This window comes from Pinus tabuliformis, chromosome 9 (genome assembly GCF_031772625.1).
Source record: "Pinus tabuliformis cultivar Carrire ecotype Pingquan chromosome 9, CPIR1, whole genome shotgun sequence".
In the NCBI taxonomy this organism is placed as follows: domain Eukaryota; kingdom Viridiplantae; phylum Streptophyta; class Pinopsida; order Pinales; family Pinaceae; genus Pinus; species Pinus tabuliformis.
This window is the reverse complement of record NC_142307.1, coordinates 1,657,931,110-1,657,944,633: the sequence shown is the minus strand read 5'-3', so window position 1 is coordinate 1,657,944,633 and position 13,524 is coordinate 1,657,931,110. Positions and strand designations below refer to the sequence as shown.

The window sequence follows — 13,524 nt, the reverse complement described above, 5'->3', positions numbered from 1 at the left end:
ACTAACTCCATGCTTATCCTGCATTTTATGAATAAGGCCTGAATCATGAGGATCATTTCCCTTTTGAAAATGCTCCTTCTTCCACATTCAATAGAACATCATGGTAGTTGCATGACTGACATCTTGTTTAATCAATTACTATTTTCACCTGTGAACCTAACTTGGTCAACAACAGTAATGGTATGTCAGAGGCCTTCAATTTTTCCAGTCACCAACATGACACCACAGAGAGGAAGAAATGTCATTGTAGTTAGAAAATTGTAGGACGCTGTGGTCGTGATAGTTCAGTTCAATAAGTTCCTAAGGATACTACACAGAATTCGTATCATCATTTATCCTCTGGAATAATCCAGATCTCCCCTTACCAATTCATCTTCTACAAAATACGATAATGAGAGTTTTGGGTTTCTTTTTAGAAATATAAAACTAGCCCCATTCTGTAATACTAATTATAATATCAGTTAAACACAATTTTCTCTCTTTTCTAGATATCAACGACAATATTCACATACCATTACATTCTGCGAAGCTTCTTCTTTAATATGGTAAGTGGAAGAGGTTAATTATAGAATGTTAACAATATCCATCAACACTGCGTTTCATTTGGTTTTTGTGTTAGTTTCCAAGCATCTGTTAATGCTCCTTGTCATCCGTTGCAGCTTGAGATCAATCTACTAACATAGAATTTTGATACCGCTTAGATTTAATATGACCAAGAAGTACTGAGAAATAATACAGCATAAAACTAGAGTGTATAGGGAATATGTTTCTGCTTCTTGTAGGAATGTATCACGTATAAAATTGCTAGAATGAGCTTGTGTTATAAGTGTGCAGCAATGAACCCCAACGCTAATTGCCAAGTGCAACTTTTGTTATAAGTGTGCAACAATGAACACAACGCTAATTGCCAAGTGCAACTTTTGGGCTATGAAAATTCCTCCGAAGATAGAATTTTAATAACAGAAAAACAAGTTTGCAATAAGGTGGTAGGCAAACTGCCTAGGACTCTAGAAGCAGTTACACCAAAAATTAACTCACAGGTGTGTGTGTGTGTATTGCATAAAGCAAGGTAGACTGACAAGTGAACTATAATAATATGAGACTGATAACCAGAGTCTGCTTGCCACCCTTTCCTCTCAGTCCAGATTCCAGAACTCTGCATCAACGAAGGCTTGTTGCAGACATAATGTATATAATTGGTGGAAGTGCCACCTCTGTAGCACGTTCAGGTTGAGCAGTTGGATGAGACCACCTTCTGGGCTATTAAAGTTGTTTGAATTTTCTCCTCAATGATAAATTGATTTCCCTACAACCACCTTCCATTTCCAACATCAAAACAGTAACCTATCCGTGTTCAGAACACCGATCCTTTGCAAACAATTAGCAGGAAAGACTCAACTGGAAATTATTTCATAACTGAATAAAATACAGTGGTAATCTATCTTTCAAATGGCATTCAACTGCTAGAGCAAAATAAACCTCTTGCAATTCTTTGAATTGAAAGAGAAAATTGATAGACATCAAAGAGTCTCGAGCAAGACATTAATGCCAGACTTTCTTTTATCTTTAACCCATGTAGTTCAAAGAACAAACAAAGCAAACACATCTGCAATCCTAAGACCATTACAAAGTTGAAAGAAACATGTCTTTGCATAGCTTTGCAAACTTCTCTGCTTGTATGTATTCAGACCAACAGACCTTAAAAAATATAGTAACCTCCTATGAACCTTCACCCAAACATCAGCCAACTAAATCTACTAGACATACAATGTACTGATCATTTGCAACAACCGTCCCTTGTAATTTTTTCTACATTTCTTCCAATAAGAATATTAAACATCTCAAAATACTGTGCTCTAGTCGGAGAGGATAACAAGAAACAGACTAAACATAGCACTAGAATTAAAGGTTATCAGCCAGTATTATATATATTATATATGTGTTTGTTTGTGTCATTGGCAGATATACTTAAATTATCAGCTTGGTATGTTTAAGTCTTTGAAGAGAATACAATAGCAGACTATTAAGAAGACAGAGGATTCACATTATCAGCTTCTAACAGCAGCCAGCCTGATTTTGGATATGGACTATGACTAGGACTGTTGACAATGAAAGAGATAAAAATAATAAAATCCATTCTTGTCGAGCAAGAGTTACAACAGGCATTTGAGTACTAAAAGCATGCTTGGTTACTAGTAGATTCTTCATATATATATTCAATAATAACAATTCATTTTCTTTAGCATTTAGATGCTTCATATATATTCAACAATAACAACACAAAGCTTGTTCGTCAATAGACCTATTACTTGCGGAAGTTCTCAATGACAACAACATATTTTTTGGACAAACAGAATGCTTGCTTATTGAGGCATTAAAACCAAAATACTGTAAAAAGTTTTCTGCAAAGCCTGTCAATGTTTCCAGCATTGAAGAAGATTGGACCATGTAAATGAAACAAGTTCAGCTCAATTAGGCACCTATGCCAGAGACTGCTTCATATGAATGAATACGACAATGTTAACAAAGAATCACCGTCATGTTCAAATTCAGACAGAATAGACACAATAAGATGATTATGGAAGGATCCAGCAATCTGCTACTGAAACAGAAACATCTGAAAATGACTTTTTGTGGATACCAAGACTCCAATACATGTAAAATTGATTTTCACCGGCAAACATCTTGGCGAGGTGCCAGATGCAACAAGGCTAACAACATAGGCACAAGGCCTCGTGTTCTGTATTAAACATTAACAAAAATTACAGGAAATTCATATGCTTGCCTTTCCATAATCGAAAAATATAACCATTTAAAGCAATCGGCCTAAAAATTGCCGAGTACAATGATATAGCCCAAGGCCTTCCATGGGGCTGGGCTATTTGCCCCTCCTTTCATTGCGGGATTGAATCCTCTGTAACATGAGCTGCTGCTTGAAATTATGAATGAAATTTTCAGCCATTGCATTCAGTTCGTCCGTGGATAGGCCATCTGGGTTTGTGCCATCTTCAGTCCTAACACAGTTGGTCATATCTTCATTATGAGGAACTTCCAAGACGTTGGATGCGGCCACTTTAGATTTGTTCATTCCCACATGAGAAAAGCTTTGGGTTGGCTCAACCAGAGGAGAAAAATCATGGGATTTTCCTGAAAACTGAGGCGGAAATGGAGGATCAATCGGAGGAGAAAATTGATGGGTTTTTCTCAGAAACTCTGGAGGATTTGAAGACTCAACCTGGGGAGAAAAACGATGGGTTTTTTTGTGAAAAACCCGGTGGGTTTGGAGCCTTACCCTCAGGAAATTTATGTTTTTTCGGCCTTGAAGGCTCAACCAGTGGAGGCCTAAATTGCAGCTCCTCTTCTTCTTCTTCAAAATTCTGTCCATGTTTATCAAATGTAGTCCTACGCATATTGCCAGCTTTCTTATTATTATTGCCATTGGGGGGACCTCTGCTAGAGGTGACTGCAATAGTCCCAATGACCAGATTCAATAACACAAAAAGCATTGAAGGGGTGAGCCAAGTGTGCATCACATTGCATACCTCTGGCAGGGACTCCTTGAGTGGCACCATGACAAACCTTGAAATTTCTATGGAAGGAAGCACGGACCTTGGGCGGATATATCTTTTCATTCAAGGAAATGTTTAGGAAAAGTATTATGTTGCTGGAGTTGTGAATTGAGATTTTAAGAAGTTGCTTGGGGCTATTGTGGATATAATAAATTATACTGATAGTTTGGAATGTGCAGGAATTTTGCTTTAGAAACATAGAATAGATGTGGTATCTCCAACCCAGAGTGATGCCCGTGGATTCTCAAACTATAACCAATTTCATGCTTTCTCATCTCAGGAATACCATAGGCATAGAGTAGGTGGAACTTTCTAATTGGGTCTGTAATTACATTTTAATTAAACCGTGGTCACCCCTCTTGGCATGATTTGGTTCTTCTTTCACTGGATAATCACATTGTCACTATCGAAGTGGCAGTGTTAAATCAAGACTTTCTGTTCTAAAGATCACCTTTGTTGTCCATGGCTGGATGCCATGTGCATGACGGTGTCGCCCAGTCTAAAGACTCCTACAACCCTCTGGACTACGCTTCAAATAAACTTGTGACCAATCTTACAAGTTAATGATTATGAAACTTGCATTTTTCCTATTCTGGGGAGTTTCTAACAAAAAGTAAAATATAAAAATTATGAGAATTTAGCATGAACATAATTTTCATTTTTTTGAGTTGTATGATCAACTATTGTTAGGTTAGTGTTCTCATAGTTGACTGTAAAGATGGCTGAAGTAGTGGGCCTAGTGGCTTGCTATGTTTGTATTGCTTTGATATATATTTGAAATTATTTAGTGTTGTTCTTTTGCCATACTTTGGACATACCTTGGAGGATGTATCTTTTCATTTAAGGAAATGTTTAGGAAAAGTATTATGTTGTTGGAGTTGTGAATTGAGATTTTAAGAAGTTGCTTGGGGCTATTGTGAATATAATAAATTACACTGATAGTGTGGAATGTGCAGGAATTTTGCTTTAGAAACATAAAATAGAGGTAGCAGTATCTCCAACCTAGAGGGATTATGAGAATATATTACTGATTGATTTCTTGCTGTCAAATTCTGGCAGTATCTCCAACCGAGAGTTATTATGAGAATATATTCATGTTTCAATACTTTACTTTGTGTATCTTTATATATGTGCTAGAGCTATAATGGAATGGTAGAAACTAAAAATAATAATTTGTATAATTTTGATTAAGGATTTATTTTATTTGGGTCAATTTATTGACTAGGTTTAGTTTGGATGATTGAATTATTATAATATTTATTATTTTGAACCAAAATACAATTCTTGCAATTTAACATTTCTATCGGCCTTTATTTGCACCTTTTGGGGCAATTGCTAGTATAAATATAAATGAAAATGAATTAGAATAATTCACCTAATGAATTCTTCAAATTATAATAATTCCCTCACGAAATTTTATCCTTTAAAATCAATTTTAATAAAATTAATCAAATATAATGGCATTAGTTATAGATTATTGCTCCTTAGGTAAACCTATGATACTCTTTTATAATTCACTTGTACTTTTAACATGGATTTTCATTTATTCTCTTACATTGTACTTTTATTGTAGTAGAATTTTTATTTTTCTAGACTTCCATGAATTTTAAATTAGATTTCACCTTTTTCATTATTATAAATAACAGGATTACAAAAGGAAAAAAAAATATAAAACCAAGAACAAAAATCATTCAAATTTCATTTTCATGATTATAAATAATAGGATTACAAAAGGAAAAAAAGAAATATAAAATCAAGAACAAAAATCACTCATTAAAAAAATTTGAGGCCTAAAATAAGTTTTTTAGGAAATATTATAAAATAACAGTGAAAATAATAAGATAAGATTAGATTATATCATGAAATTTTAAAGAGAAAAAGGAAAAAAACTACTTTTTCCACTCTTATTTTCAACTTATCTCCCAACGGTTATACTCAAAGTTCAAGTAGGAGCACTCGTTGTATGTGGAATTTAATTCATCATTCAAGGAATACAATGTTGCATACACCTTGCTAAATGAAAAATGAGAAATACATGAAAAGACATGATTGCAATCACGTTTTTCATGTATTTCTCATTTTTCATGTAGCACGGTCAATCAAAAGTATGCAACATGGGTACTCCGTGGATGAGTTATTAAATTGTGAATCTAATGGGTTCTTCTACTCGAAATTTGAGTAAAACCAAAGGGAGATAAGTTGAAGATACGAACTCAAAATATATTTTTTTATTCTTTTTCCTTTTTAATATTTTTACTTATTTACTCCAAAATTGGTGAATCATCCCCATGGTTGACATCATCATCCTAATTCCTATTAATTATTATAAAATTTATTTTGATTGTACATTTTTTTTAAGCTCATTTTAGACCTAAAAATTTCTCTAATATATTAATAACTCTCTTCAACTAAAAATAACATCTAATATTTTTCTTACAACAATAACTAAAAATAAATATGAGACTTCACTTTTAAAATTCCAATAAAAATAACCACCATAAGTATCAACACCCTCACTTCATTTTAAATACCTTTATTGCTAGTAATATAACCAACAATCCCATAAGTATCAACACCCTCACTTCATTTTAAATACCTTTATTGCTAGTAATATAACCAACACATCCAAGTTGATTATAGTAAATGTTTTTGAAAGAAGGAAATTTTTTGATATATTTTATTATAGGTTTATTTAAATTTAAATGGTAAATATTCATTATATGTATAATTAGATTTTATAGTTAATGAGTATTTATTCTCCAAATATATAATTGATTTTTAATTAGATTAATTAAAAATACATGAAAAACATTTATTTTTGGTTTCTTATATTATAGTTATATTATTATATGTCTATCAAAAATATGGAGAGTTAGTACTTATTTAATGTGGAATTTAATTTTTTATTAGCAAAATTAATATATAATGAAATAAAGTGAAAATCATATTATTTTTTTCATTTTCTTTGAAAATTCATCTCTTATTTTATTATTTCTACTATTATTTTATTATTTTCTTTAAAATTTCCAATTTAAACTTTAATTTTTCATAATCCCCTTAAACATTTACATAGCACCCAAAACTTTCTCAAAATGGCAGTGGAAAAATCTAGATCTAAAGCATCTCTCTTTAGCTTCCCTAGGTACCTAGCGTCTTCGCTCTCCAACATTCCTCATCTTTTTGTTAGTTTATCTTTTCCATCCATGGTTTTTTCTCAAATGGAAATGCTCCGTTCACCTTGTCGATTGGTTTGTTCAAACATATCTTGAGAAAATCATCTATTCGTTGGTTCATTCAAATGCCTATTCTCTAAAGTCATTCGATTAAATCATTCAAACAAATCTTGGGAACAACATCTATTTGTTGGTTCATTCAAATGCCCATTCAAAAAAATCTATTGGTTTATATAAATGCTCATTCAATTTCCTTCTCACACGTTCATCCTCCCTGTCAATTGTTATTCATTCTTCATGTGTTGCAACCTCCATCCTATTTGCAATATCAATCTCACACACATAGAATGCCCTCTTTTGATAAACGTCCTCATTGCGCTATTAAGATATTGCTCATATTTGTTGGTGGCCATTCCAACAGGTTGCTAATTCTCTTTTTCAATTAAAAGAACAAATATGAAATCAATTTCTCCAAATTTTCCAGTCGGTTTCTTAAAATTTCGCCATGACTCATTTCATCATGGTTGATACATATCCCACTTTGTTGTAATTTAAGTTACTTTTTATTTTCATTTCAATGGTGTTAGTAGGGAATGCCATATATGAATGTTATTTCATAAAACATTGCAATGGATCTTAATATTTATGAGATGAATTTTGTTAATTTTATGTAACTAGCAATTATTTCGGAAGGCACAATAATAACATTTTGTTATCTTTAATTAAAATTGACATGTGAAACCACAACTTTAATGGAATTGATGATATGTTTTTTTGTGTAGTGAAATGCTCACTGAAAAGTTTTAGAGATTAGGACTTGAGTGCATGAGGAAAAAAATGTCTTGTGAAATTTTAATTTTGACAATCTATTATAGTAATTGGAGCAATATATTAGTGTGATTTTATGTTAAGATGTTTTTGCATTGTAATTATGTAGGGTTAATCATATCTAACCATCATTAAATATGTTTTTTCATGATTCGCTATAATTTGATATGATTAAATATAATTAACAATGTTTAAAAAAATTTAAAATTATAAATAACTATTATTATCAGAATTCTCAATACCTAGAGATATTGCTTTGAGATGGTTTAAAATAGTTAAGTATAAGTAACAATGTTAAAAAAAATCTTCTAAAATTACGAGTGACTATTATCAAAATTCTCAAGATCCTTTAAAGGGAGATATCATCCTAAACGTCATATAAAAGGATCTCCCCTGTGTTCAAAGAAGTAAAACTCCATTCTATGCTATTGCGAGATTTTATCGCGAGTTATTTGAATGTTTAACCGTTGTAGCAGTAGCAACATGTGTTCCTCTATCCATCACAACTGCAACGAATCTGCGACTGTAATAGACGCTGTTGGAAAAAGTAATTTCTTACAAGAAACTGAATTGTGGCGTAACATTCTATGGAAGACTGTGAGAATGAGTGTTGTTGCGAAAGGAAGTGGGTAGTGAAGCCAATGGTCGCAAACGCCATGATGGTATTTAAAAATCATGATGTGATATATTGCAGGGGTGATTTTGTAATTAAACACAAAACGAAAGAAAAAAAACTTTATAAGCAAATACAGAAATGGCCACATGGAAAGGTTGGTAAGCAAATGAAATGAGGAAATGTACATATATAGGACATTGATTTTGCTAAGCACATGAACTAAAGGGATTTATACAAAGAGAGAGTGCAAGTGGAAGGAAATTGTTAGAAAAAATTTATGAGGGCAAAGGAACTCAGAAATAGGTTGCAGCAAAGTGGGAAAAGTCAACGTCAATTGCAAAAAGGTAAATCTTAGGTTGCGGCCAGGGTATCGCAACCACACAGGGACTTAGCTAAAGCATAGAGTTCACTCACAGAAAAATAGAGTAAAATAAAAGAGGTTGCGGAAATTTACTTGTGTAAAATTAAAACCATAACGCAACTAACCACACTTTATATTATATGACAAAACATAAAGAAATTTCATTCGCGTGATAAATGGAAGCTGCAGCTCCAAGTGAAAAACACAACAAACTTACTGCGATTTATGCATTATTGGGTTGCAGAGTAAGCTTCTGTAAAACTCCATAAAACTGCTTTTCATGTGGCCACCAGAATTTCCTCCACAATTTTCTCCTCACTACCTCACAAACTCTCGCTCCCTAACTTACCCAGCATTACAAATTACTTTTACTTGCATATTTATCCTAACATACCAATTTCACATTAATTACATGACGAAAAAATATTTAGTATGTAACATGGGTGATTTTACATAGTAAATGATTTTCTGAACTTGCACGTGTTGTGGAGTGTGGGCAACAGTGGTGGAATAAATGTTTGCCCATATCTATTTATTAAACTTCATTAAATGCTTTAACTTCTGTGATGTGTTGCGGAATGGTCCACTCTAAACTTCTGTTCTGACTTCTGTCATTCTGCCTGCAAATAAAATGACAACCGTTTAGTGGTTGACTAGGCAAGCATGTTGGTTGTCAGTGTGTTTAAGGCGGTGGTTGACATTAATATTTCCAACGCTTGCCCTTAATAACAACTACCGCCATTGACTATTCCCAAAAAATCTCTGAGATAAAAAAAAATTTCACGTGCCAATGGCTTTGTGAAAATATCAACAAATTGTTCCTCTGACCTGTAGTGCTGCAACAAAATTTGATCATTGTTAATCAACTCTCTAATAAAATGATATTTAACATCAATATGCTTGGTCCTCTTGTGAAAAACGGAGTTCTTTGATAATGCAATTGCGAATGTGCTATCACAAAAAATAGTTGTCGCTCCCTCTTGGTCGTGACGAAGATCCCTCAACATCCTTCTCATCCAAACTGCCTGACACGCTGCTGCTGTTGTGGTGACATATTCAACTTCTCCTATTGAAAATGAAACTATCGGCTGCTTCTTGGAAGCCCATGAAATGGCTCTGGAACCCAAACGAAAAACATATCCTGATGTGATCTTTCTGTCATCGACACTTCCTACCCAATGATTCTTACTGTAACCAACCAACCTAAAATCATCTGTTGCAATGTACAAAACTCCATATTGTTTTGTCCCATTGACATACCTTAGAATTATTTTTGCTGTTTGCTAATGTATCTCCTTGGGTATCTCCATGAACCTTGATAGCAAACTCACCGCATACATTATATCCAGCCTAGTGGTGGTCAAATACATCAAGCTGCCTATCATACTTTTGTATAACGTTGAATTGACATTGCTATTGTAATCTTATTTTCTCAACTTCAACCCCATGACAATTGGAGTTGGTGCAAGCTTGTTGTTCTGCATTTTAAACCTCTCCAAAATGTCTGCCACATACTTTGCTTGAGAGATAAAAATTTCATTTACTGTTTTCTTTACTTCTATGCCCAAAAAATATCTTACCAAACCCAAGTTAGTCATTTCAAATTCATTCTTCATGACTTGTTTGAAATCAGCGATGAGAAAATCATCACTGTCTGTAAAAATTAAATTATATACATATAAGACAACAATGGGAATCTTAATATCATTCTCTTTGATGTAGAGAGTAGGCTCACCATCACACTTGTCAAAACCATTATCCAACAAGTAGGCATCTATCCTACTGTACCATGCACACGGTGCTTGCTTCAGCCCATAAAGAGCTTTCCTCAACCAATACACTTTGTCTTCTTTGCCTTCTACCTCATAACCAGGTGGTTGTGCAACATACACTTCCTCTTTCATCACTCCATTCAAGAACACTGACTTTACATCTATTTGATAAACTTTCCATTTATGTTGTGCGGTAATTGCCACAACTGTACACATTGTCTCCATCCTCACGACTGGTGCGAAAGTCTCCTCATAATCTCTTCCATGCTGCTGCTTGTATCCTTTGAAAACTAGCCTTGATTTTTGCCTTTCAATCTTCCCATCGACATTGCTCTTGGTCTTATACACCCACTTCTCTCCAATGACTTATTTTCCTTGCGGAAGGTTCACTAAATCCCATGTGTCATTCCTTTCTATTGCTTCTATTTCTTCCTCCATTGCCGCAACCCATTTTTCATCTTTGACTACATCTTCAAAATGGATTGGGTCATCAACATGACAAAACGGAGCAAATAATGAATTTAGACCAGCGCTTCTATCGAGTTCATCTTGCTCATATATTTCATTCAAATTTCTGAATTTTGGTCTTCTTATGCTTGTTAAATATGGGCTCGATATGTCACTTGGTGTTGCACTTTGCGGCATTTTTGGAGAAGCACTTTCTTGACTGCGTGACACTGTCCTATTATTTGTTGCTGGTGTTCCTTGTTGCCTGCTTTCTTTCTCTTGAATAGGAGTAGAGGGAGTTACTGTTGAGGAATTACTTGTTGCTATCAATTTCTCTTTATCCTCATGTGGTATACATGCTTTCACATTGACTGCCTTCTCTAAACTTCCATCACATGCTTCCTCTTCTATGAACTACACATCTCTGCTAATTATCACTTTCTTGGTTGATGGATTGTAGAGCTTGTATGCCTTGGATTCATCACTGTATCCAACAAATATACATTTCTCCCCTTTGCTGCCCGACTTCTTCCTCAACTCATCTAGGACATGGGCATATGCCACACAACGAAAGACTCTCATGTGAGTGACACTATGCTCTATTCCACTCCATGACTCTTAAGGAACTATTTTCTGAATGCTTTTGGTTGGACATTTATTCAAGATATATGCTGCACAAGTGATAGCTTCAGCCCAATAATCATTTGGAAAATTCTTTGCCTTCAACATACTCCTTGCCATTTACATAATGGTCCTATTCTTCCTTTCCGCCACACCATTTTTCTCAGGTGTATATCTTGTTGTAAATTTATTGTCAATTCCATGCTCCCTGCAAAATTAGAGGAAGTCATTTGATATGTATTTGTCATCTCTGTCAGTCCTAAGGACTTTGATGTAGTGTCCACTTTGCTTCTCAACAAGAGCTTTGTACTGGCGAAAACCCTCAAACACTTCAATTTTATGTATTAGGAGATAGACCCATGTCTTCCTTGTGTAGTCATCTATGAATGTCAATACATAGTGGCTACCACTAATTGATGGTGCTTTTTCCCTTACTAACTTTCCTGCTAGAAATGTCTCTCTATGTTGCTTGCCCAAGATGCATCCTTCACATAGGCTGTCTGGTTTTTCTATGAGTGGTAATCCCTTCACCATGCCTTTCCTATGCAACAAATTCAAACCTCCAAAGTTGAGATGTCCAAATTTCAAATGCCATAACCAATTTTCATCTTTGTCCTCTGCTTGAGAGTTCACTTGTGTGATAGATGCCTCTTTTCTTCCATCCTCTTGTGAGTTCATTGATAGTTGTGCTTGTGCACCTTCATCTTTCAAATCTGATCTTATCTTTAGGGGGGAAATTCTATTGTTTTTCATCTAAAACTTTGCAATCAGTTGTCTCCTTGGAGGCCTATCCAAAATTGTGCACACGTCATTTTTGAAGAAGACATTGTAACCCTTTTGCATGAGCTGTCCAATGCTTATGAGGTTATGCTTCAGACCGGGAACAAAATAAACATCTGAGATGCACTTCTTCTCCCCCTTCTTTCCCCCTTCTTTGTTAGGATATTAATTCTTCCTTTTCCGATGACACAAATTTTTCTATCAGTCGATAATGTCACTTCAAATTTCACACTTTCATCTAGATTGGAAAACATTTCTATGTTCCCTGACATGTGGTTGCTACACCCTGAATCTAGATACCATATATCACTTTGTTTTTCTTGTGCTACATTACAAGCTAAAAACATGCTATCATGGTTCTGATTTTTTTTTGTGAAATTTACACTTGGCTTGTTACTAATGTCATATTGCTTCTTTCTACATTCATTTGCGTAATGACCATACTTCTTACAGTAATAACATTGAACTTGAGATTTATCATACCTCTGACCTTGTGCTTGATTTTTGCTTGTGCCTTGACTTGGATTTTGATTGTTGCCCCTTCCACTTGAGCTTGAAGGGTTGCTTCTTCCACATCCGTGTGGGCCTCTTCCTCTTCCTGTAGCATATGATCTTCCTCTGCCTCGACCTTGACCAAAGGAAACTTGTGTCTTGAAGGCATGCTCTAATGAGGAGCTTGCTACTCTATTCAATCTATGTTCATGAGAAATCAGTGATTCATTAAACTCATCCACTGAGAACTATGAGAGATCCTTTGTCTCTTCTATGGTCACAACAATGTCCTCAAACCTTGCTGGCAAACTTCTCAAAACTTGCTCAACTATTCTTCTTCCTCAAGTGTCTAACCATGAGACCTAATTTGAGTAACCATCCCACTTACATGTGTAAAAAATGAGTCTATATTATCAGACTCTTTCATACAAGTGTTTTAAAATCTCTCCTCAACATTTGCAGCTTTGCTGTCTTGACTTTTGCCATGCCTTGGTAGGTTGTTTGCAGGGTGTCCCATGCTTGCTTGGACTTTGTTGCTGCTGCAACCCTTGGGAAAATACTTTCATGAACTTCTTGTATAATATAGAACAGGGCTTTTGAATCCTTCTTCCTGTTGTCCCTTAACAAATCCATGTCTACTTGAGACAAGGCATTGTATGCTGCTGCATTTGCTGGTTTCGGAAAACCATTACCACCAAATCCCAATTATCTTGAGACAAAAAGAGGGCCTTCATTGTAATAGCTCAATAATCATAATTTTTTCCATTAAATTAAGGTATCTGAGGAGTGCTTGATGTTGCCATTTCTGAGTACAAATAAAACTTTCTATCTGCTAGTAAATTCACTCCAAAGGAAAAAACAATCT

At 34.6% G+C, this 13,524-nt stretch overlaps 1 pseudogene; it reads right to left on the bottom strand.

The window, feature by feature from the left end:
• Nucleotides 1-2,603: 2,603 nt before the first annotated feature.
• On the bottom strand, nucleotides 2,604-3,632 carry LOC149155229 (uncharacterized; annotated as a pseudogene).
• Nucleotides 3,633-13,524: the final 9,892 nt, after the last annotated feature.